This window comes from Sarcophilus harrisii, chromosome 1, assembly GCF_902635505.1.
Source record: "Sarcophilus harrisii chromosome 1, mSarHar1.11, whole genome shotgun sequence".
Classification (NCBI taxonomy): domain Eukaryota; kingdom Metazoa; phylum Chordata; class Mammalia; order Dasyuromorphia; family Dasyuridae; genus Sarcophilus; species Sarcophilus harrisii.
The window spans coordinates 258,884,523-258,912,344 of record NC_045426.1 but is presented as its reverse complement, the minus strand read 5'-3'; the positions used below and the strand labels follow the sequence as shown (position 1 = coordinate 258,912,344).

Below are 27,822 nucleotides of genomic sequence, written 5' to 3'. Positions count from 1 at the left end.
AGAATGCTTTTCTTTAAAAAAAAAACAAATAATGTTTGATTAATTTAGAGAATGTTAAATTTGGATCTAATTTGCATTTCTGATGTATTTTAAAGCTTACTTTTAAAATGTTTTAGATAGGGTTTTTTTGATAAATTATAGGATTTAGGGTGATGATTATGAAATAATTGATTTAAAAGTGCACAGTATTAGTTTTGATTGAATTTAAACTTGTATGGTTGTAGTTTAAAACCTAATTCAATCTGTTTGAGCTTTTTATTTCTCTACACCTTCTTTTGGTGTATTAATTTTGTCATGCTTGTCATTCTAATCTAATGATGATTTAATGTTTGCACACCTGAATAAATTTGTATGCAAGGGATTCTCTTGTGTCTTCAATCAATGAACGCTGAAATTTGGCAACTAAGATGATAAGAATGAAAAATCTTAAATTAAAAATGAAAATAATGATTATACTTTAGAAAGTAATTTTGTTAACATTTGTCAGTGTGAATTCTACAGTGCACTATTCCTTTCTTTTTAAAAAATCATGTAACATTTTGATAGTGACTACACTTTAAAGAAAGTATTTATTCATAAATCTTGACAAGTTAAGACAAAAATCTTTATTTTTCCTTTAAAGCTTCCACAAACATAAATATTCAATATAGGGGAGGATTGTAAATTTGGTCAAAAATACATCAGCCTGTGCTCAGTTATTCTTGTTTTATTAAAAGTTTTTTATTTACAAAACATATGCATGGGTAATTTTTCAACATTGACTCTTGCAAAACCTTTTGTTCCAAATTTTTGTCTCCTTTCCCCCCACCCCTCCCTAGCTGGCAGATATTCCAAAACATGTTAAATATATTTTAAATCCAATATATATGCATATTTATACAGTTATTTTGCTGCACAAGAAAAATCAGATCAAATAGGAAGAAAAAAAAAACTGAGAAAGAAAACAAAATGCAAGCAAACAACAACAGAGAGAGTGAGAATGGTATGTTGTGGTCCACACTCAGTTTCCACAGTCCTCTCTCTGGGTGTAGATGGCTCTCTTCATGACTGAACAAGTGGCACTGGTTTGAATCATCTCATTGTTGAAGAGAGCCACATCCATCAGAGTTGATCATTGTATAATCTTGTTGCCATGTACAATGATCTCCTTGTTCTGCTCATTTCACTTAGCATCTGTTCATGTAAGTCTCTTCAGGCCTCTCTGAAATCATACTTGTGATCGTTTCTTACAGAACAATAAGCATTCATATACCATAATTTATTCAGCCATTCTCCAATTGCTGGACATCCACTCAATTTCCAGTTTTTTGCCACTACAAAGAAGGCTGCCACAAACATTTTTGGATATGTGAGTCTCTTTCCCAACTTTAAGATCTCTGTGGGATATAATCCTAGTAGAAACACTGCTGTATCAATGAGTTTGCACAGTTTGGTGACTTTTTGAGCATAATTCCAAATTGCTCTCTAGAATGGTTGGATCCGTTCACAGTTCCACCAGCATCCCCTCCAACATTGGTCTTATCATTTTCTGTCATCTTAGTCAATCTGATGGGTGTGTAGTGGTATCTCAGAGTTCTTTTAATCTGCATTTCTCTGAGGAATAGTGATTTGGAGCACCTTTTCATATGACTACAAATAGTTTCAATTTCTTCATCTGAGAATTGTTCATTTCGTTTGACCATTTATAAATTGGAGAACAGTGTTGAACTATTATAAATTTGAATCAATTCTCTCTATATTTTAGAAATGAGGTCTTTATCAGAACCTTTGAATGTAAAAATATAATCAAAATTATCTATTTTGTGATCAATAATGATCTCCAGCTCTGCTTTGGTCACAAATTCCATCTTCCCCAGAATTGAGGTGTAAACTATCCTATGGCTTTCTTATTTGTTTATATCATTCTTTATGTCTAGATCATGAAACCATTTCGACCTGATCTTGTTATATGGCGTTAGATTTAGGGCAATGCCTAGTTTCTGCCTTACTAGTTTCCAATTTGCCAAGCAGTTTTTTGTGAAATAGTGAATTCTTATGCTAAAAGCTTGGGTCTTTGGACTTGTCAAACAATGATTACAGTCATTGACTATATGCTATAGTCATAAGTGAACCTAACTTATTCCACCAGTCAACTGCGCTATTTCTTAGCCAATACCAAATGGTTTTGATGATCACTGATTTATAATATAATATATTTGGTACAGCTAGGCCACCTTCATTTGCTTTTCTTTTCATTAATTCCCTTGAAATTCTTGACCTTTTGTTCTTCCAGATGAACTTTATTGTTATTTTTTCTAGGTCAGTAAGATATTTTCTTGGGAGTTTGATTGCTATAGCACTAATAAATAGATTAGTTTGTTAAGGACTATGCCTAGGTGAAGGGGCAAGTCAATTCAATGAGACCCTCCACAGTTGTGAATTATAAACTTGAAGGAGTTGCAAAGCAGCCTTTGCAGATGTTCCTTGTGGATTGGGAATGCAATAAATTGGAGGCAAGAGGGAAGAGGAGAGAGGCCAGACAAGGCAACTGCCTCTCAGTAGGAACATCAGAGAACAGCAATTGCCTCTCAGTCTCCTTGTATCATCATCATCATTCTTTCACATGAAGTGATTCATTCTATAGGTCTGAGTTAGACCTCCAGCAGCCACTGGCAGGTGGCTCCCATATCACAACATTTGACACCTGAATGTGGGGCACAAGAAGAAGAAGAAGCACTTAAGAGCTGTTCATGAGTAGGATCCTTCCAGAGTTCCTTCGGTAACCCTTAGGGAAGAAAAGGAAGAAGAGCCCTGGTAAAATTTTTTTTAGTTGGGGTAATTACATGGGGCAACACATAAAAGGGATGAGCCAGGAGATTGATGAGAAACTTATGAAAAATGTCTGTTCTGACTATAGTCCTCTTCTACATTTGAAAGTTTGCCTCCATGACATCTCACAGGCTTCAATACCTGCTATAGTGCTGTTTGCACTTCTTAGCATGTGGACTCAGATACCTTAGCATGAGGACTTAGATAACAGCTAATGTATAAACTTACTGATCATGTTGTGGGGGGGAAATAATTACACTCTAAGAATCCTTATTTCAGAGTTCTGGCCCATAACATCTCCCACTTTCTTTTGTTTTAGAACATAACGTGGTCATACTCTCCCTGACTTCTCAAGGAGATGAGAACCCCAAAAAGGAGGTGATCACACTTTCCCTGACTCCTCAAAAAAGGAATGAAAACACCAAAAAAAGGAGGTGATCATGCCCTCCCTGACCTCTCAGGAAGGGAGATGAAAACAAAACATGTTGGGCGCCAAAATGTAATGATCTTGATGGGTTTTCTGGAAGTCTTAGGACAGCCTTCTTTTCAGCAGATTAATCACCACAAGAATAGTGAGGTGTTAAAGTCCAAAAGTCTTTATTGTCGCCTTCACTTGGTGTTCATCTAGTTTTCTTGTGGCCTTCACAGGGGACTTGGTTTCAGTAGAGAAAATGCAAGAGGCCTGGCCAGCCACTACGAGGCTGATGAAGATGGAATTGAATCTATTTCTCCTTCCCTCCAAGAGCTTGAGCTCCCAGCTTATATGCTCTACACTAAGTATAAACCAATCATTATATCACTAGGAAACCATTTAAGATTCAATCAGTCATACTGAACTTAGAGAACTATTAATCACCATGCTAAACTAAATAACCATTGTCCCCTCAATTCTACTGACTTAACACCTTGTAAGAATCCTTGTTTCAGAGTTCTGGCCCATGAAATACTCCCATAAAACCAAAAATGGGAAATTGTTAAGAACCATGCCTAGGTGAAAGGGCAGGTCAATTTTCTGAGAGCCTTCACAGCTGTGAATCATAAACTTGAAGGAGTTACAAAGCAGACTTCACAGATGTTCCTTGTGGATTGGGAATGAAATAAATTGGAGGCAAGAGGGAAGAAGAAAGAGATCAGACAATGCCAGCTGCCTTTAAGTTGAAAGGTCAGAGAAGAGCAACTGCCTCTCAGTATTCTTGTATCATCATCATCATCATCCTCTCACATGAAGAGATCCATTCTATAGGTCTGAGTTAGACCTCCAGCAGCCACTGGCAGGTGGCTCTCGTATCGCTACATTAGTTTAGGTAGTATTGTCATCTTTATTATATTCTCTCGACCTATCCAAGAGCACTTGATGTTTTTCCAATTGCTTAGATCTGACTTTATTTGTGTGAAAAGTGTTTTGGAGTTGTGCTCATATAGTTCCTGACTTTCTTTTGGCAGATAAATTCCCAAATATTTTATATTATCGACAGTTATTTTAAATGGAATTTCTCTTTGTATCTCTTGCTGTTAGATTTTGTTAGTGATGTATAAAAATGTTGATGATTTATGTGGATTTGTTTGTATCCAGCAAGTTTGCTAAAAGTGTGGATAATTTCTAATAGCTTTTGAGTAGAATCTCTGGGGTTCTCTAAGTATACCATCATATCATCTGCAAAGAGTGATAATTTGGTTTCCTCATTGCCTACTCTAATTCCTTTAATCTCGTTTTCATTTTGTATTGCCAAAGCTAGCATTTCTAATACAATATTGAATAGTAATGGTGATAATGGGCAACCTTGTTTGATCTTATTGGGAATGGATCCAGTTTATCCCCATTATATATGATGCTTGCTGATGGTTTTAAATAGATGCTACTGAATATTTTAAGGAAAAGTCCAGTTATTCCTATACTCTCTAGTGTTTTTTATTAGGAATGAATGTTGGATTTTATCAAATGCTTTTCTGCATCTATTGAGATGATCATATGGTTTTTGTTAATTTGGTTATTGATTTAGTCAATTTTGCTAATATTTTTCCTAATATTTAATCAGCCCTACATTCTTGGTATAATTCCAACTTGGTTGTGGTTTATTATCCTGGGGATGATTTTTTATAATCTCTTTGCTAATATTTTATATAAGATTTTTGCATCAGTATTCATTAGGGACATTGGTCTTTAATTTTTTCTCTGTTTTCACCCTGTCTGATTTAGGTATCAGCACCATGTCTGTGTCATAAAAGGAATTTGGCAGGAATCCCACATTCCCAGTTTTTTCAAATATTTTATATAGTATTGGAGCTAATTGTTCTTTAAATGTTTGGCAGAATCCACATGTAAATCCATCTGATCCTGGGGATTTTTTCTTAGGGAGTTAATTAATAGCTTGTTCTAGTTCTTTTTCTAAAATAGGACGATTTAAGCAATTTATTTCCTCTTCTGTTAATCTGGGCAATCTATATTTTTGTATATGTTCCTCCCTTTCCCTTAGGTTGCCAAATGTATTGTAATACAGTTGGGCAAAGTAACTCCTAATTGTTGCTTTAATTTCCTCTTCATTGGTGGAAAGTTCCCCCTTTTCATTTTTGAGACTAACAACTTGATTTCCCTCTTTCCTTTTCCTAATCAAATTAAAGGTTTATCTATTTTGTTGTTGTTTTTTTTTCATAAAGCCAAATCTTAGTTTTATTTATTAATTTAGTAGGGGCTTTTTTGCTTTCAATTTTATTAATCTCTCCTTTTATTTTTAGAATTTCAAGTTTGGTATTTGATTGGGAGTTTTTAATTTATTCTTTTTCTAGTTTTTAGTTACAAACCCTATTCATTGATCTTCTCTTTCTCTATTTTATGCAAGTAAGTATCTAGATATTTAAATTTTCCCCTTGTTAGTGCTTTGGCAGCATTCCACAAATTATAGTATATTGTCTCATTATTGCCATTCTCTTGGATGAAATTATGATTGGGTCTATGATTTGCTGTTTCACCCATTCATTTTTTAAGGTGAGGTTATTTAGTTTCCAATTACTTTTTGGTCTATTTTCCCCTGGCGTTTTATTGAATGTAATTTTTATTGCATCACGATATGAAAAAAATTCATTTACTATTTCTGCCTTTCTGCATTTGATTTTGGAGTCTTTATGTCCTAATATATGGTCAATGTTTGTAGAGGTTCCATGAACTGCCAAGAAGAAAATAGACTCCTTTCTTTTTTTTTTTTTTTTTTTTTTAAATTTAATAGCCTCTTATTTACAGGATTTATACATGGGTAACTTTACAGCATTAACAATTGTCAAACCTCTTGTTCCAATTTTTCACCTCTTACCCCCCCCCACCCCCTCTCCTAGATGGCAGGATGACCAGTAGATGTTAAATATATTAAAATATAACTTAGATACACAATAAGTATACATGACCAAAACATTATTTTGCTGTACAAAAAGAATCAGACTCTGAATTATTGTACAATTAGCTTGTGAAGGAAATCAAAAATGCATGTGTGCATAAATATAGGGATTGGGAATTTAATGTAATAGTTTTTAGTCATCTCCCAGAGTTATTTTTCTGGGCATAGCTAGCTCAGTTCATTACTGCTCCATTAGAAATGATTTGGTTGATCTCGTTGCTGAGGATGGCCTGATCCATCAGAACTGGTCATCATCTAGTATTGTTGTTGAAGTATATAATGATCTCCTGGTCCTGCTCATTTCACTCAGCATCAGTTCGTGTAAGTCTCTCCAGGCCTTTCTGAAATCATCCTGTTGGTCATTTCTTACAGAACAGTAATATTCCATAATTTTCATATACCACAATTTATTCAGCCATTCTGCAACTGATGGACATCCATTCAGTTTCCAGTTTCTAGCCACTACAAAAAGGGCTGCCACAAACATTCGTGCACATACAGGTCCCTTTCCCTTCTTTATAATCTCTTTGGGATATAATCCCAGTAGTAACACTGTTGGATCAAAGGGTATGCACAGTTTGATAACTTTTTGAGCATAGTTCCAAACTACTCTCCAAAATGGTTGGACCCGTTCACAACTCCACCAACAATGCATCAATGTCCCAGTTTTCCCGCATCCCCTCCAACAATCACCATTATTTTTTCCTGTCATCTTAGCCAATCTGACAGGTGTGTAGTGGTATCTTAGAGTTGTCTTAATTTGCATTTCTCTGATTAATAATGACTTGGAGCATCTTTTCATATGACTAGAAATAGTTTCAATTTCTTCATCTGAGAATTGTCTGTTCATATCCTTTGACCATTTTTCAATTGGAGAATGGCTTGATTTTTTATAAATTAGAGTTAATTCTCTATATATTTTGGAAATGAGGCCTTTATCAGAACCTTTGACTGTAAAAATATTTTCCCAGTTTATTGCTTCCCTTCTAATCTTTAGACTCCTTTTTTTATCCATTCAATTTTCTCAAAGTATCTATCACTTTTAAGTTTTCTAGTACTCTATTTACCTCTTTTTCTTCTTTCTTATTTATTTTGTGGTTTGATTTCTCTAGTTCTGAGAATGCGAAGTTGATATCTCCCGCTATTATAGTTTTGCTGTCTATTTTATCTTGCAACTTTCTTAACTTCTCCTTTAGGTATTTAGATGCCACAAAACTTGGTACATATATGTTTAATATTGATATAGTTTCATTATCTATGGTACTCTTTAGCAAGATATAATTTCCGGCCTTATCTCTTTTAATTAGATCAATTTTTGCTTTTGCTTGATCTGAGATCAGGATGGCTACCCCTGCTTTTTTTACTTCACCTGAAGCATAACACATTCTGCTCCAGCCTTTTACCTTTACTCTGTATGTAGTACTTGCTTTAAATGTGTTTCTTGTTAACAAAATATTGTAGGATTCTGGCTTTTAATCCATTCTGCTGTTCACTTACACTTTATGGGAGAGTTTACCCTATTCCCATTTGTGGTTAAAACTACTAATTCTGTATTTCCTTCCATCTTTTAACCCCAAATTATACTTTTCTCTTTCCTTTTCCCTTTCCCGTGCTCCCTAGTATTTTACTTATGAGTACTAATTGCCTCAAGCAGTCCTCCTCCTTTAGTGACCCTCCCTCTTTTTTATACCTTTCCTCTATTATTTCTGTTTTCCCTTCTATTTAGCTACCCTTTTCCTTTCCCCTTTCCCCTCCTGCTTTTTCCCATAATGTGAGAGAAATTTCTCTGTAAACCAAACATAGCTAATATTCTCTCTTTGAGCTAAATATGGTGAGATTAAGATTCACGCAATGTTCATCCCCCTCCCTTCTTTCCCTCAATTGTAATAGATTTTCTTTTCCTCTTCCTGAGATGTAATTTTCCTCATTTTACCTCTACTTTCCCCTTTTTCCAGTACAATTCCCTTTCCACCTCTAGTTTCTTTTTTATAGTATAACATCAAAATCAAATTATACATGGACTCTCTATGTATACCCAACAGAAATACAATTCTCAAGAGTTTTTTTTTTTCTTTTTACCTTTTTATGCTTCTCTTGAGTTCTATATTTGGAGGTCAGTTTTTTTGTTTGTTTGTTTGTTTGTTTAGCTCTGGTCTTTTCATCAGAAACAAAGGGAATTCACCTGTTTCATTGAATGTCCATCTTCTTCCCAGAAAGAAAATTCTCAGTTTAGCTTGATAGTTTATTCTTGACTGCATCCCATGTTTTTTTGCCTTTCAGAATATCATATTCCATGCCCTTTGATCCTTTAAAGAGGAAGTTGTTAGGTCCTGGGTAATCCTTTTTGTGGCTCCTTGATATTTGAATTGTTTCTTCCTGGTTGCTTGTAATATTTTTTCCTTGGCCCAATAGTTCTGAAATTTCAGCCACAAAATTCCTTGGGGTTTTAATTTTGAGGTTTGTTTCAGGAGCTATTCAATGAATTCTTTCAATGGTTATTTAACTTTCTGATTCTATGATATCCAAGAAATTCTCTTTGATGATTTCCTGAACAATAGTGTCTAGGTTCTTTTTTCATCATAGTTTTCAGGGAGTCAAATAATCCTTAGATTGTCTTTCCTAATACTATTTTCCAGGTCAGTTTTTTTCCCAATTAGGTATTTTATTTTATTTTATTTTTTGATTTTGCTTGATTGATTCTTGTTGTCTTATTGAGTCATTAATTTCTATTTGTTCAGTTCCAAATTTTACTGAATTATTTTCTTCATTTATTTTTTTAACTTCTTTTTTTATATTTGTCCAATTGAATTTTTAAATGATTTGTTTTGTTCTCTGGAATTTTTTTCCATTTCATAAATTCTGTTTTTTGAGAAGTTGTTTTCTTTTTTCTTTCACAAATTCTGTTTTTCTGGGAGTTGTTTTATTTTTCCATTTTATCAAATCTATCTTTTAATGAGTTATATGCTTTTTCCAAACCCTCTCGCAAAATTTTCATTTCCTTTCCCCATTTTTCTTCTAGCTCTCTTTTTAAGATCCTTTTTAAATTTCTTCTAGTACAGCCTTGTGTGAGGAGGACTTTTGGGACTTCATCTGGAGACAATCTACTTTTAGTCTCCTCAGGGTTTGAAATCTGTTCTTGTTCACCATTAAAAACTCTCTGTTGTCAGAGTTCTCTTTGCTTTGTTTACTCATTTTTTTTAAATGTTCAGGTCTGCTTTTAGGGCAGGGGAGGTTTTCTAACCTTCCTCTACAAGAAGCAGCTTTCTCTATAAGCAGTGGCTTCCTCTATAAGAAGTCACAACTGTGCTGGGTCAGTGCTGACTCACTCCTAGTGCTGGGTGGGCATGGCCAGGTTCAGTGAGATTCTGGCATTTTGAGGTTCACTATTTACCTTTTGTTTTTGTGTTAGATGTTTTATAATTTCTCTGCTAATGTACTGGCTTGCAACTAGGGCAGAGTAGCCAATACTTCTGCTTTAGATTCCTCCCCATAGATTCTCTGCCATGTGAAGTCTACACTGCCATGTGGAGTTTTCACTGCTAGGCAGTGTCTTCACCACCCTTGGTTGCTGAGACTCTGTGCTGTCTGTGCTGGTGTCTGTGCTCAGCCTGCTTGCCCTTGGCCCGCTTCCCTACGTGTCAGATTGACACAGACCTTTTTTTTTTTTTTTTTTTAAGCGATCTTCAAAATTATCTTCTGCTGGTAATTTATTGTACTCCCAATTATTCATGGACTCTGTCGATCCAGAGTTAATTCAGAGGCTGGATTTGCTAATTGTTCTGAGGATTGCAGTAGAAGGTCAGAAAGAAATGTGTGTTCTCTACGCCATCTTGGCTTCGCCCCTGGAAGTCATACTCAGTTCTTCTTGTAATTTTTTAATGCTATCTTTTATTTTGTTACCATCTTAATTTCTTAATTGTTGGGGGGAAAAAAAGAAAAAAGACAGAAAGTTCAGGAAAATCAGTCAATATATTAACCAAGTCTGATAGTACATATATACAGAATTACTTTCTTAGTTCTCCAGGATGGAGAATGTCATCCATATGCAGAGAGAGAGAACTATAAAGAATGAATGTGGATCAAAGCATACTATTTTTACCTTTTTTGTTTGTTTCTTTTCTTATAATTTTTCCCCTTTTTTGTTGGATATTTTCATAGAACATGACAAATATGAAAATATGTTTAAAACAGTTGCACATATTTAACCTCCATGCTGTCTTGGGGAGGTAAGAGGTAAAGGAGGGAGAGAGAAAAATCTGGAACATAGTCTTACAAAAATGAGTGTTGAAAACTATCCTTATATGTATTTGGAAAATAAAATATTATTGAAAATAAAAATTAAATTTTAAAAGCAAAAAAATTCACTGTCTTCCATATCTATAAGAAAGAAAGAGAGGCACAATTTCTCCTTTCTTCAGTCCATTTAAGACCTCTTCTTTTAGGCTGAATTTAAGCCTACACAATACTCACATGCCTCTATTCTTAGGCAGTCATCATATCTACTTATGGGGAGAAGACTGTACACACAGAAGAACTTTCATTGGATTTATCTTCCAAACAGAGATGGGTGAGAAAAGAAGTCTAGTCATGAGACTATGCTACAGTCAGTTAATTATTATAGACCCTGGAAAGGGTAGCTTTTTTGATAAAAGGGCATCTTTTTGAATCTAAGTAAGCCATCCATCAGTAGTTCACTATGTTTCTAAAGCAAGGTGTTCATGCTCATATGTTTGTGGGAAGATAGGTGCCCTTTATTTAGCTGAACTGCAGATTACATTCTGTAATCTCAACTACTTGATTAGGCATCTGTTCAAATTGATCAGGGTCTGCCTGTACTTATTTATATACAATAATTGACACAAAACTATTCTCTTTTTCTCCTCAGGTAAGGGATCATGATATTTTGAAAAATAATTGGAATTTAATGTTTAATGTGATTTTTCTTATCTGCTTAATTCGTCAGCTGTTCAAATTGATCAGGTCTGTCCTGAACAGCCCACTTCTATATGTATAATAATTAGCATTTTGATTCTTTTTCCCCCTCATGTGAAGGATCATGATATCTTGAAAAATAACTGGGAATTTAGTGTTTTGATGATCTTTTTTGGTGGCCAAAATTAACATATTTCAAAGCTGTTAGAAGAAAATTGTACAATATAGCATACATTCACTTATGATTTATCCTTTACTTTAGGGTAACTGCATGTGTGGTTGCTTGGAAAGAGAATATGAATTTTTAAAATTTGAATGTCATGGTTGTTTGCTAGAACTGAGGTATTTTCAGATTCTCTGATCTTTTTGGACCAATCAATCAGAACCTGTGCCACTTTTAGAAAAGATTCTTTAATCCTTAAGTCAAAAATACATTTACCATAATGAATATTGGTAGGGACAGCTAGGTGGCGTGGTGGATAAAGTACCAGCCCTGAAGTTAGGAGGACCTGAGTCCAAATATCACCTCAGACACTTAATACTTCCTGGCTGTATGACCCTGGGCAAGTCACTTAATCCCAATTACCTCAGCAATATATATATATATATATATATATATATATATATATATATATATATATATATATATATAAAATTCCATTCTTTTTCATTTATGCAAGGCATTCATGTTATAATGGAAAGAACATTGTACTTGGGATAGATCCTGGATCTCTACACATGCCAGTCAATTTCTAGTCCGGACTGCACGATGGATAGACCCCTGGGCCTGAAGTGAGGATGACCTTAGTTCAAATCCAGACTTTGATACTTATTAGCTATGGCAAGCTGGGAAAGCCACATTGTCTTTCTTGTCTTTCTATCTCAATTTTCTCATCTGCAAAATAAGGATAATAATAGCACCCATCTTTCATGTTTGTTGTGAAGATACTTGTAAATGCTTTGTTACCACAGATAAGAACATGGAAAGATATGGGAGAATGGCAGGGATTCAAGACCATTGTAGCCTGCTGACTTACTGTACTGACAGTCCTTCCTCATGCTTCCTCATATTTCTCCACTTCGCATCTTACAAAATTAGGTGTTCGATCTGAGAAACAAAAATTACTTTTTGTTATTCCTTCTCAACTTAATATTACTCATTAGTTTCTCTCCTCTTTCTAAACCAATAGCCTTCAATTACTGATGTGTTTTCTGGACCAGACACACAAGGTGTACAAAGTTATTGTATTACTTACTTTGTTATTGCTAACATCAGCCTACCTCAAAGTATCATCTGGAGCAGCTATAATAAGTTACAGCAGAAATAAACTCTGCCAGAGAAATATACTCATCCAAAAGAGTATTGATTGCAGAACAGTTCTAATATACCCATGGTGACAAGATTCATGACCATGGGGAACAGTTATCCCTAAAAGATGGTCCTAGATAGTGCCTTTCATCCCAGAAAGATCTCTTATCCATAAATACCATAACATAAGGAATCATGTAGAGAAAACATGAGTAAGTGAGGAAAATTCTATCATCACTGTTTAAAACAACCAAAATTATCAGAATGATGTGATTAGGAATACATTAAATTGGGAATCTGCTTCTTATGTTTAACTGCAGCATTTACTAACATTGTGTCATTGGACAGTTCACAAAATCTTTTTGAGATGTAGCTTCCTTCTTGGAAAATGGACACAATACTTATGGTCCCATGTTAGGTTTTCTTAATTAAAATGTTTAATAAAGTATTACATAAATACATGTCATTTTTATTTTACTGCTGTGACTTAATAGCAGTTTTCATACATAGGTGATTTAAATTTTTTTGACTTTATTCTACTGGTTTTCTTCTAAGTTATACTTTTATACTATATACTCTATAATTTTTACCCTTTGTATTCTCATCTCCTCTTATGTCTTTAATAGGTACTTCTATGCAAATAATTACTAAATCTACATATTTAGTAATCATTAGGTATTTACATTTAGCTAATCTCTCCACTGAGCTTGAATTATACATCTCTAACTTTGTGCTGAATATTTCTTAAGCACCAGGAAGTTTTATTTCTCATCTGAAAGATGACATAGAGTAGATAGTTTCTAGGATTCTTTTTAATTCTTTGTATGATTCAATGAATAGACTAGTCTATTTACTGTATCATTTTATCAACTCTATATCACAGCCAAACTAGCTGATCTTGTCTTTTGCTCTCCTGTTACACTGCATGTACATCTACCATCCCTTATGTCTAAAAAGAATTTCATCCTAAACTTTGGTTACTGAAATCCTTTCTTCAAGGTCAGGCTCAGTTGAAATACCAACTTCTCTCCCTCTGTCCTTGTCCCTGCAACTCTCAACTAGAAATGATTTGATCTTCTTAAAATTTTCTTATAGCACCACATCTCTAACTTTTCTTTGCTCCTATTAAATTATGCCATGTATCATACTTGTCTACATACAGCATATCTATAATTAGAATGTAATCTCCCTGAGGATAGAACCTTTGTTTTCTCTAGGATCTCTCATAGTGCTTTGCTCGTAGTAGGTTTTAATATGTTTGTTTGAACTTAAATGAATTTTTCCTTTTCATTTGTCCATTCTGTTTGCATGATAAGTTTATGTTTACTGTCAAGTTGCTAGAATATAAACTTTCTATGAACTGGAAATGTGTACAATTAGTGATTTTCCCCTTAAATCTGTATATTAAGACTAAATTTCTTTTTCTTCTCAGCTTGTCAACTCTTTCATTTTCCACTTATCTTTTTGTCTATTTCATTCCAATAAACCTTCTCTCTTTCCTCAAAAATTATTTCTTTCAGAAAACCTATATTGACATAATTAAAATGATTTATGGATGAGATGAGGGGTGATGAACATGTGTTCACTTAGTAGATAGCACAAGTAATCTACTTACAGTTAACATGCAAAAAATAAACTAGTTCTCTTCCACCTTGAACTAAAGAAAAAAAGTTCAGATTTATTAGGGATGTCTTTTTGAGTAGAGTTATTTTAAATTCCACAAACAGAAAGAGCTACAGAAAGCACCACTATTACACTATAAGTGATTAAAAAGCATTAATAAAACTAGTCTGTCACTATGTGGCATATAAGTATTCAGTCACCTTTTGGTGAAAAACAAATGTTAATTAGCAGTTGATTGTATTCAGTTGCAGAATGGAAAATGTTAGTATGTTAGCTAGCAAATACTATTTCTCACATTTTCAGAATGGAAAATAGAAAAAAAATGTGCAACAAAGATAATGACAATTTGCAAAACCATTTATGTGCGAACAGATTAAGAATTTGAAATAGTTTGAAGGCTAGAATCCAAATTCAGGAGTAATTAAATAAAATAGTTGACAGATGTCAGACATCCTAATAAAATTTGTATATCCTGAATATTTTCCCATTTCTAATTAACTCCACAGATGATGTGATCTGATTTTTTCACTAACTGCTTATTAATGAAGGAGGTGATGACTAGTTATACAAACTATAGTGCTAGCTGTATACCAAGTTTAAATAATTCTTTATACAGCTGGCATGTCCAAGAACCACATGCTTTGAATTGTGTTTACTTTATTCGTCTGTGATTGCTAAGGGGGAAACAAATTTTGTGAAATTCAGTTTTGGATGACCTTGAAGATAATAAATCTACTTTTTTTTTTTGTCAGTGAGCATAATGGCCTTTATTTTTAGATTCTTTATCACAAAGTTATTGTGCCAGTAGGCTACAAATACAGCCATAGGAAGCTCCATAATAAAGTACAGACGGATAATTTCAAATTCATTTGGAGTTAGGCAGAATATGAACTACTAATAAAACTTTAAGACTTGCATGCATGCAGAGCAATTATAAATAGAAAAATGTTTGATAGAACAGAGAAGTACATCATTATCATATAATAAGACATTAGCACCTCAATATAAAAAAGAACTATGACTGATGAAATTCTGGGCCTAAATAATTAGATTGTATTTGAAACATTTTCCAAGTAAACTTGACTGAATAAGACATTGGTTTATATTCCAAAGATTATGTAAAATATTCAATTTTGTTTGGATTTGAAATTTTTTTAAAAATAAGAATGGTTCCAGTTCAAATTTCATTTTTGAATTTTGTCAAAAAACAGTATTTTGTTCTTCATTTCTCATATGATTTAGGGAGTATTGTCATGTAATATTAAATGTAGTAAGTTTGTTTTGTCTTGTTTTTCTGTGCTAAATAATTGTGTTAATAATAATTAATTAATAAAAAAGTGTTAATAATAATAAAGTGTTAACACTTTAGGCAAAAGTTAATAGCATAAAAGCTAATGATTGGAAAGACTTTTGAGGTCAGTTGAGCCCAATCTCTTAATCAGTGGCAAGATCTCATATAGTACCACTCTGACATTTTTTCTTAAACATTTCAGACACAAAGCATTCATTACTTTGGAAGACATTTTTAGATAGTACTAATTCTTAGTAATTTTTTCTTATATTGAATGTATTGTATGTATTTATTTCTGGTCCATTTGGACCTATCTCTGTTCTGTAGCATGGCACAGAATAGTTGCCATTCTAAAGGAATCTGCTCTTTTATCTGCATTATCTTTATGACATCTCTGTCATGTATCACCTTTCCTTCTCCTAGGTCAACTTGTTAAGTTTCCATGATTGCTCTGCAATATAATATGGTTTGCAGCTTATATTGCATCAATAAAACCAAAACTTCACACCAGCTGGTTAAGTTTAGGATTTTCATTTCCTAGACTTCCAAGCTCTTTAATATATGTTTTTTTTCTTCTCAGAAAGTGATTCACTTTAGGATTTGAAAATAATAAAATATTTTCAAATTTGTATTGTAGAAACTTCCTATAATACTATTAAAAACAAGAATGTTCATTTTCTAACTGATACAGTAAATAATTCCCCCCCCATAAAATTTTGACCTGTAATAGTAGTGGGAAAATATACTCATTGCAATAATAATCTCTTTGCTTTTGAATTTTTAGATTGATTTAAGAATTGCTCTTCATATCCTATCACTTAATATTTCCAGTGTCTTACATAATGTTTTACCTTTGTTACTTAAAAATCAAACTGATTTTTGAAAAGAACATAAATTCATTTGGAATTATCTATTAAGTAAGATGAGTGGCCAAACTGGATTTTTGTGTAAATTGTGTGAGAAATTCCTAAAATTTTGTTTTAGTGACAAAATGATTATAATGATTTTCTGGGCTTATTCTCTGCCTTTGAATTCAGTTTCCTAACAACTTTCCCTATTTTACGCAGTTTTAGCACTTCTAGGAAAAAAATACTTATCTCCTTCAAGATAACTAATTTAAAAGATAGAATATAAGTATATAAAGTCTAGTATTTATATATAAATATAAATATAAGTAAGGTCTAGTATTTATATTAAATATGTCATTACTCTGCATCCATATCACAGAAACAAAGTGTTTTAAGCTTTTGAGAAGAAACAAGATTTAGGAATGGTTCAAAATTGTGAACTATGGGCTTCCAAAGGGCTTCAAAATGGTGTTTTCTATTAAGTCTTTAGCTTTTTAAGAGTGAACATGTGTCAATTAGATGAACATTTCATACTATTTAGTTAGGAATGTAAAAGTATATATTAGAGAGCATAAAAGGAAGTAAACTGAGTTAAAGCAGAGAGATTTTGGTTGGACATAGAGATTTCTTAACATTTAGGGTAAAAAAAATAACATGGGATATAATAGAGAAGGTTCAGAGTCTCTACCCTTGAAGATTTTTTTTTAAAAAGAGAGATTACTATTAGCCTGTCATTATTAAATTGTCTTTAAAAGTGATGAAAAGGACCCAGCTCATCTCTCACCTTTTTTTTTCATGAACAATTGTTTCTTTTAATATGAAATACAACTCATTTAGCTTAGACAAGTTCAACCAGTGTACCATTTAATTATGCAATTTTATTTTTGTGTAATCTAAATGTATTTTACTTTCAATTTTAATGGTGTTAATATATAAAATTTTCAGGATTCTCTTTAAGTGATTGTTATACATACATCTAAAGGATTCATGTAGAGTTACAGAAAAACTCAAAATCAGAAAAATTTCCCACTTAAAAATATTTGTTTGTAGTTTTTCAGACTTAACCTATTTTCTTCTAAGCTTTTATTAGTGTTATTCTTTTTTGGTCAATTCTAATCTAATATTTGCATGTAAGAAATGATATCTTAAAATGTTTAGTCTTAGAATTTTTGCATGATTTCCTGACCTAACAACCAATATATTTAAATCTTATTACACAATCAGCTAAAATAAACCTTAATATTGTATCTAAAACCTATTTCCAACATTACTGATATATATATAATATGCATTATGTGCTTTTTGCCTATCTCCCAAGTACTCTGGAAAAAATCCACCAATACAGATATCATGTTTTTGGCAGTAGTATCTCCCTCTATATTCATATTGTAATGGAAAGATCAAAATATAAAGCTGAGGTAGAGTGACTTGAATTGTAGATTAATAGTGATGGCTCCAGAGTGACAGGGCTTAAGAAATTTCAGTATAAGAAACCTGCTCTACTCCAATTGGTCTGCACTGTAAATGGGAGTCCAAGAGATCCGGGCTTAATGTGATATGGACTAGGTACAAAACAGATGGTAACATAGATTTAACCTAGTTTTAGGTATTTTAGAAAAATAAAAAAAAAAATTTTACATGAAAATGCATATTATTGCAAATATCTGGCTTTTGTTTATAGGTTAGAAGTGTAGTGACATTCTGAAGGTCTCTGTTCGGGTGCCAAAATGCAGTGTGCTTTCTAGAGCCCCCAAATTGGGGTGCCAAAATATATAGTCCGGACTAGCTCTCTGGAGGATCTCGGGACCAGGCTGAGTCCTCGGTCTTAGTGGAGGAGTGAAGAAGGCAGGAAACTCACAAGAATGGTCAAAGATGGAGTTCTTATTTCAAGTCCTCTCAGCCCTTAAATACATTGGTATGATTATATCATTTTAGCACATTCTAGGTATGTGTCAACTAGAGAACCATTATCTCATCACATCACACTGTGCAAGTGCTAACTATAAGCACCCTGCTATTGATATGTAAATGCATCTTTCCTGCAAGTATCCCTTGCTTCAAGTAGAACACAGGTGATCACACCCTCCTTGACTTCTCAGGAAATGTGAGAAGACCAAAGGGAGGTGGGAAGCCAAACCAGACACTGTCAGCAGGTTCCCTCTGGGCTGAAGGTCTTTTACCTCACCCAGAGTTCCCCTACTATCTGCAGCCCTCTACATAGAAGTATCATCTTGATTTTTAAAAAAAATACACATTATTAGTTCTAGTCTTTCACTCATTTGTATGCATTTGAATTGTGAGGTATAGATCCAATAAGTAGCAGAATTGCATTGTTTTTATTTCTATCTAAATAAACCACTGGCTTATTCTATCTTTTTTTTTTTTTTTAGCATTTTGATTGGCAATCTGTGGTTCTATGGTCACTAGTCTGTGAGATAATTTAACTGTTGTTATCTTTGCTACTTAATCTGCCTCTTTGCACAGTAAACTTCCTCCAATACTTTTTCTGCACACTATTGGGAATTGTTTATTCTCCAGATGATCATGTAAGGACATTCTTTGTTAAATCAATTTTATCCATTAAAGTCTGGGAGAATGGAGGCTTCTGCTGTTTGCGCTTCATTGTGGCCCAGATTCTGATATATATAGTGCATAGATGATCATGTTTAGCATTATGGTGGCTAATATCCATGTTTTATCTTTCATTAGCTTTATATAACTATTGTTGAAACTGTTGGGGTTTTAATGGGTTGTTGGTACCATATTTTTGTAAGACGAGCAGACTACTTTAAAGTACTAACACTGAGGCTAGATATTTGAAGTCTTACTAAAAAGTGTATGGTTTCAAATTTTAAGAAATTCATTTCAAAAATATTTTCTGCTTAAATGGCCAATGTTTTTCTTAAATGTGATAGCTTATATTTATCCATACAAATGTATATTTGAATATAGCCCATTTAGAAATTTAAATGTCACTTTTTCAAAATTTACAAATGATCAAATTTTACCTGAATTTGACCTCAAAAGGATTTAATAAATTCTAAAGGATATTTTATATACAAATAACAAGAAATACGTCACACTATTTATTGCTAGTATCTGAAATTAGCACCACAGTATAAATTATTATGGAAAATAAATCCATTAATCAAAATATACCTTATATTCATGAGAACTTCAATGAAGAAAGGATTAGAATTTTCATCATGTTTCTTTTTTTTAAGCTACCTTTTTTTTGAACATACATTTGCACACTTATGTCAATTATGGAAGACCTTTCTTCCTTTCCAGTGAAATTCTTTTTAGATATTAGTAGTGAGAGTTTCTACAAAAGTTATGTCCCAGTTTCCCAACAGGACCTGAGATATTGAAAATCTCTGACAAAAGAAGCAGGCTGAGTGTTTTATGATTTTTAAGCTAGTTAAGCATGGTGAGACTAATCCTCAATAGATTGACTACTAGATTAGAAATTCTTTAATTGTGGAATTTCTTGATTTTAGCCTTCTGTCCACTGGCAGTTAGCACCTTACTTATGTCTTTGTTACACCTAACCTAGACTGTTGAAATAACTAATGGTCTTCCCTGTCTCAGCTCTCTTTACGATTTCAATCCATCCTATACATTGCTGCCAAAATATTTTTCCTCACAGATCTGATCCTATAACTGCCTTATTCAAGGAACTCCAATACCTTGCTATTGTGTCTATCTTTAAATATAGACAAAATAGTAAGAGAACTTTCTTTAAAGGCAATTACTAATCCACACAGAAAAATCAATATAATCACAGACATCCCAAGAACTCCTAGTAAAATTGAATAAATTATTTTTTTTCTCAATGCAAAACCAAAACAAAACCAAATCCTTTTACTACAATCAAAGTACAAGGCCATGCTTTGGAATCAATATTCTTGATTGTTCTCTTAAACAAAAGTAAATAATTTCAAGTGTGAGAAATCAAGATAGTAAAATTTCCCTGAGGCACTGAAAGCTTAAAAAACTTTGTCATATTTACTTAGCTGATATGTACTCAGCCAAGACTTGAGGCTTTCACACTCTGCAGCCAACCCTCTATTCATTACACTGATGCCTCAACATTAATTATATTTGGTTAAATACAACTATTTTCAAGGCTAAGAAAAAAAGATAAAGCCTGCATTTAAATACAGTGGTTTTAAACAATAAAAACCTTTTAAAAATTTATTTTCAATGAAAAGTGATATGTATATATCACACAATTTAAAAGATATATGTTTGTAGCTATATAAAATTGTTGTTACATAAAATTCTATCCTTCTCAATCTATGTTATGGAAAATATCCTTAGAATAGATGTATTTTCTGTAGAACCCATTAAAGCAAATCTTAGCTCTCTTGGGAGGTCAAAAACAGGTCAAAATGTACTACCCGTCCCAGATGATGACCATATTGGCTTTGTTAGATATGTAAAGTTTTTATTTAATTAAATAAAAAATTGGGCATGGGAACTGGCATATATCTTTGCACATGGTGTCTCACAGAACATTAATCACAAGACCACCTGGCTTGCCTGTGTATCATTATGTTTCATTAGGAAACTCTTACTATAAACTTATGCAAAATATAGTTAAACAATTTTGTGATCATTGTAACAAAAATAAACAGCCAAGGGGCTTATTTTGAAAATTCATTATAAATCCTTTAGCACCCAAACTTCATATTTAAGAAAGTTGTTAATTTGTGGTAGTATAATTCAAAATAATTAAAACCAATATTCATCTTTTTTCTTCTGTTATCTGATTAAATTTGATTCTTTTTACTTCAGTACTTCATAAATGTGTGATTCCTTCAATGTGGGAGCTACTCCTTCTAGCAACAGATCACAAACCTTCTGTATGTTCATAAGTTACTTTACAAATTTATCATTTAAAAAAGTACTCTCACCTGATGGACAAACTTTTGTTGTTGAGCCTCAGAGATATTTGGGAGTAGTATATATTTTTTTCAGTTCATCACTTCTTTTTGACATTAAGAGAATTATAACATTGCAATAATTTTAATGAAGTATTTGAAATAGTTTTAGATGATCATAATTAAATACTAATTAGGTTGCTATTTTATAACAACCTCCCCTTCACCACTTCCTCATATTTTTTATTTGAAATACCTGATGACAGTGAACATCTATAGAGTCCAAAGAAAAGGAGGAGCCCAATTTTATAAAAAGGCACATGGATGGTTTAGCTTTTAGCAGCAATTATTCTTTTCACTAGGACCTTCCTATCCCCTCTTCCTCTATTTGGGATTTTATTTTTCTTCCTTGCCAATCACTCGCCCAGCCATAAATGCTATTCTGTTGCTACTGTTTATCTATAAATACTGCCTGCCCCTGAGCCTGTCCCATTTCATTGCAGACTTTCAAAGCTACCACCAACCCTCTCCTTCTGATACTGTTGTGGACACTGTCACAGAACTTATCTCATCCTTTCCACTAGTTGCATTTTGTCATTACCATCTGGCATCATCCTGCTCCTGCAGAGGCAAAATCACTTGTGTGTTCTGCTACGAACTAGAGCCCGGTCCTGTCACCTTCACTAACTTTATCTTGCTGTGAATTCCTGAGAAGTTTATTGTTTCTCTCCACAACCCCCAACAGATCCAAACAATTGTATCTTTTTTTAAAATAAAGGTGATTTGGGGCAGCTAGGTGGCACAGTTGATAGATCATCAACTCTGAAGTCAGAAGGATCTAAGTTCAAATTTGATGTCAGACGCTAAACACTTCCTAGTTGTGTGACCCTGGGCAAGTCATTTAACCCCAATTGCCTCAGGAAAAAAAATAAATAAAATAAGGGTGACTTTATTTTTTTTTTTGGCTACTATACCACATCTCATTTTTATTTTTTTTATTATAGCTTTTTATTTACAAGTTATATGCATGGGAATTTTACAGCATTGACAGTTGCAAAACCTTTTGTTCCAATTTTTCCCCTCCTTGCCCCCATTCCCTCCCTCAGATGGCAGGTTGACCAATACATGTTAAATATGTTAAAGTATAAATTGAATACAATATAAGTATACATGTTCAAACAGTTATTTTGCTGTACAAAAAGAATTGAACTTTGAAATAGTGTACAATTAGCCTGTAAAGGAAATAAAAAATGCATGTGGACAAAAATAGAGGGATTGGGAATTTGATGTAGTGGTTCAGTCATCTCCCAGAGTTCTTTTGCTGGGTGTATCTGGTTCAATTCATTACTGCTCTATTGTAACTGATTTGGTTCATCTCATTGCTGAAGATGGCCACGTCCATCAAAATTGATCATCATATAGTATTGTTGTTGAAGTATATGAGGATCTCCTGGTCCTGCTCATTTCACTCAGCATCAGTTCATGTAATTCTCTCCAGGCCTTTCTGAAATCATGCTGTTGGTCATTTCTTACCAAACAATAATAGTCCATAATATTCATATACCACAATTTATTCAGCCATTGTCCAAATGATGCGCATCCACTCAGTTTCCAGTTACTGGCCACTACAAAGAGGGTTGCCACAAACATTCTTGCACATACAGGTCTTTTCCCCTTCTTTAAAATCTCTTTGGGATATAAGCCCAGTAGTAACACTGTTGGATCAAAGGGTATGTACAGTTTGAGAACTTTTTGAGCATAGTTCCAAATTGCTCTACAGAATGGCTGGATGTATTCACAATTCCACCAACAATGTATCAGTGTCCTACTTTTCCCATATCCCTTCCAACATTCATCATTATCTTTTCCTGTCATTTTAACCAATCTGACAGGTGTGTAGTGATATTTCAGAGTTGTCTTAATTTCCATTTCTCTGATTAATAATGACTTGGAGCATCTTTTCATATGTAGAAATAGTTTCAATTTCTTCATCTGAGAATTGTCTATTCATATCCTTTGACCATTTATCAATTGGAGAATGGCTTGATTTCTTATACATTAGAGTCAATTCTCTATATATTTTGGAAATGAGACCTTCATCAGAACCTTTGACTGTAAAAATGTTTTCCCAGTTTATTTCTTCCCTTCTAATCTTGTCTGCATTAGTTTTGTTTGTACAAAAACTTTCCAATTTGATATAATCAAAATTTTCTGTTTTGTGATCAATAATGATCTCTAGTTCTTCTTTGGTCATAAATTCCTTCCTCTTCCATGGGTCTGAGAGGTAAACAATCCTATGTTCCTCTAATTTATTTATAATTTTATTCTTTATGCTTAGGTCATGAACTCATTTTGACCTTATCTTGGTGTGTGGTGTTAAGCTGTGGGTTAATGCCTAGTTTCTGCCATACTAGTTTCCAATTTTCCGAGCAATTTTTGTCAAACAGTGAGTTCTTATCCCAAAAGTGGGAGTCTTTGGGTTTGTCAAACACTAGAGTATTGAAGTTATTCACTGTTTTGTCCTTTGAACCTAACCTATTCCACTGATCAAGTAGTCTGTTTCTTAGCCAATACCAAATGGTTTTGGTAACTGCTGCTTTATAATATAATTTTAGATCTGGTACAGCTAGGCCACCTTCATTTGATTTTTTTTCATTAATTCCCTTGAAATTCTTGACCTTTTGTTTTTCCATATGAACTTTGCTGTTATTTTTTCTAGGTCATTAAAATAGTTTTTTGGGAGTCTGATTGGTATAGTGCTAAATAAATACATTAGTTTAGAGAATATTGTCATCTTTATGATATTTGCTCGCCCTATCCAAGAGCATTTAATATTTTTTCAATTGGATAGATCAGACTTAATTTGTGTAGAAAGTGTTTTGTAGTTTTGCTCATAAAGTTTCTGATTTTCCTTTGGCAGATAGATTCCTAAATATTTTATACTATCAGTAGTTACTTTAAATGGAATTTCTCTTTGTAACTCTGTTGGATTTTGTTAGTGGTATCTAAGAATACTGATGACTTATATGGGTTTATTTTGTATCCTGCAACTTTGCTAAAGGTATGGATTATTTCTAATAACTTTTTAGTAGAATCTCTGGGGTTCTCTAAGTATACCATCAATATCATCAGCAAAGAGTGATAATTTGGTTTCCTCATTACCTATTCTAATTCCTTTAATCTCTTTCTCAACTCTTATTGCCAAAGCTAGCATTTCTAATATAATATTGAATAGTAATGGTGATAGTGGGCAACCTTGTTTCACTCCTGATCTTATTGGGAATGGTTGCAGTTTGTCCCCATTACGTATGATGCTTACTGATGGTTTTAAATAGATGCTCCTGATTATTTTAAGGAAAAGTTCATTTATTCCTATACTCTCAAGTGTTTTTAGTAGGAATGGATGATGGATTTTTATCAAATGCTTTTTTCTGCATCTATTGAGATGATCATATGGTTTTTGTTAATTTGATGATTAATATGGCCAATTATACTGATAGTTTTCCTAATATTGAACCAGCCCTGCATTCCTGGTGTAAATCCCACTTGATCATGGTGTATTATCCTAGGGATGATTTTCTGTAGTCTTTTTGCTAATATCTTATTTAAGATTTTAGCATCATATTCATTAGGGAGATTGATTTATAATTTTCTTTCTCTGTTTTCAACCTACTATTTTTTCAAATAGTTTATATAGCATTGGGGTAACTTGGGGCAGCTAGGTGGCACAATGGATAGATCATCAACCCTGAAGTCAGGGGGACTTAAGCGTTCAAATGTGATCTCAGACACTAAACACTTCCTAGCTGTTTGATCCTGGGCAAGTCACTTAACCCCAGTTGCCTCGGGGAAAAAAAAAATAAGGGTGACTTTATCTTTTTTTTTTTTTTTTGGCTACTGTACCACATCTCATTTTTATTTTTTTTAAAAAGATTTTTATTTTCAAAACATATGTACAGATAATTTGACAACATTGACCTTTGCATAGCCTTGTGCTTCAGATTTTCCCCTCATCCCCACCCTCTCCCTTAGATGGCAATCCAGTATATCTATGTCATTTTAAATGATGGTGTTTATTAGATGCTATTGACTGTTTTAAAGAAGTCCTTTTATGCCTATACACTCAAGTGTTTTTAATAGGAATAGCTTTTTCTGCATCTATTGAGATAATCATATGGATTTTACTAATTTGGTTATTGATATAGTCAATTATGCTAATAGTTTTCCTAATACTGAACCAGCCCTCATTCCTGTTATAAATAATGGTCTATAACTTTCTCTGTTTTTGTCCTACCTGGTTTAGGTATTAGTATCATGTCTGTGTCATAAAAGGAATTTGATAGGAATCCTTCATTCCCTATTTTTTTCAAATGCTTTATATAGTATTTGAGTTAATTGTTTTTTTAAATGTTTTGTACAATTCACATGTAAATCCATCTGGTCCTGGGGATTTTTTCATAGGGAATTGATTAGTAGCTTATTCTATTTCTTTTTGTAAAAGGGGACTATTTAAGTACTTTATTTCCTCTTCTTTTAATCTGGGCAATCTATATTTTTGTAAGTGTTCCTCCATTTCACTTATGTTGTCAAATCCATTGACATGAAGTTAGGCAAAGTAACTCCTAATTATTGCTCTAATTTGTTCTTCATGGGTAGAAAGTTCTCCCTTTACATTTTTGAGACTAACAAATTGATTTTCTTCTTTCCTTTTTTTCTAATCAAATTAACTAAAGTTTTATCTATTTTGTTGGTTGTTTTATGAAACCAATTCTTAGTTTTATTTATTAATTCAATAGGTTTTTTAGTTTCAATTTAGTTGATCTCTTCTTTTATTTTTAGAATTTGAAGTTTGGTATTTGATTGGGGAGGGGTTAATTTGTTCTTTTTCTAGCTTTTTTGGTTGGAAGCTCAATCCCTTTATCTTCTCTTTATTTTATGCAAGTAAGCATCTAGAGGTATAAAATTTCCCCTTATTACCGCTTTGGCTGCATCCCACAAATTTTCGTATGTTATCTCATTATTATCATTCCCTTGGATGAAATTATTGATTGTGTCTATGATTTGCTGTTTTACCCATTCATTCTTTAGGATGAGATTATTTAGCTTCCAATTACTTTTTGGTCTATTTTCCCTTGGCCTTTTATTGAATGTAATTTTTATTGTATTGTGATCTGAAAAAAAATGCATTTACAGTGTCTGCCTTTCTGCATTTGATTGTGAGGTCTTTATGGACTACTATATGGTCAATTTTTGTATAGGTTCCATGAACTGCCAAGAAGAAAGTGTACTCCTTTCTGTCTCCATTCAATTTTCTCCAAAGATCAATCACTTATAACTTTTCTAGTATGCTATTTATCTCTTTAACTTCTTATTTATTTTGTGGTCTGATTTATCTAGTTCTGAGAGAGCAAGGTTGAGATCTCCCACAATTAAAGTTTTTCTGTCTATTTTTTCTTGCAACTCTCTTAACTTCTCCTTTAGAAATTTAGATGCTACACCACTTGATGCATAAATGTTTAATGTTGATATTGCTTCATTATCTATGTTACATGTTAGCAAGATATAGTTTCCTTCCTTATCTCTTAAAGATAGGAAAGGGACCCACTTGTGCAAAAATGTTTGTGGCAGCCCTTTTTGTAATGGCAAGGAAATGGAAGCTGAGTGGATGCCCATCATTTGGAGAATGGCTGAATAAATTATGGTGTATGAATGTTATGGAATATTATTGCTCTGTAAAAATGATCAGCAGGATGATTTTAGAGAGTCCTAGAGAGACTTACATGAACTGATGCTAAGTGAAGTGATCAGAACCAGGGGAACATTGTACATGACAACATCAATATTACAGGATGATCAGTTCTTTGGCTCTTTCCAACAATGAGATAATTGAGGCCTTTTCTAATGATGTTGTGATGAAGAGAGCCATCTATACTGAGAGAGAGAGCTGTGGGTGAGTATGGATCACAACTTAGCATTTTAACTCTTTGTTGTTGTTCATTTGCATTTTGTTTTCTTACTCATTTACTTTCTTTGTTTTTGATCTAATTTCTCTTGTGCAGGAAGAGAACTGTATAAATATGTTTATACATATTGGATTTAACATATTTTAACATGTTTAACATATATTGGATTGGAGAGGTTGGGGGGAAGGAGGAGAAAATCTGACATACAAGCTTATGCAAGTGTCAGTGTTGTCAAATTATCCATGCACATGTTTTGAAAATAAAAAGCTTTTAAAAAATTATGTATATATATCGTTTCCTTCCTTATCTCTTAATTAGAGCTTTGTTTTTACTTGATCTGAGATCAGGATTGCTACCCCTGCTTTTTTTGCATCATCTGCAGCATAATAGATTCTTCTCCAGCTCTTTACCTTCACTCTGTATCAAACTATTACATCTTTATACATTCCATGTGCTTACATTACTCTTTAACTGAGTTGTGGGGTTTAGACTAAATGATTTATCTATTCCTTTCCAACTGTAAATATATGATTTTGTGATTTATATATGAGCTCTCTTTCTCCTTACCTGGGATTTGTGGACTGTACATACATGCATACATATATTATGTGTATAGTCCATGGACCCCATATATATGCTTACACATACCCACAAAAAGACTATTTCATTGTAATTAATTTTCCGTGAGCTACTGTATATTTTGTTTTATGCATTAAAAACATTATTCTGAGAAGGGGTCTGCAGACTTCACCAGATTGCTAAAGGGCTCCATGTCA

The 27,822-nt window shown here is 33.2% G+C and overlaps 1 protein-coding gene across 3 annotated transcripts in view; it reads left to right on the top strand.

Moving 5' to 3' along the window:
- SDK1 (sidekick cell adhesion molecule 1) overlaps positions 1-27,822 on the top strand; it is a 1,196,729-nt gene that overhangs the window by 254,122 nt on the left and 914,785 nt on the right. The window lies entirely within an intron of this gene.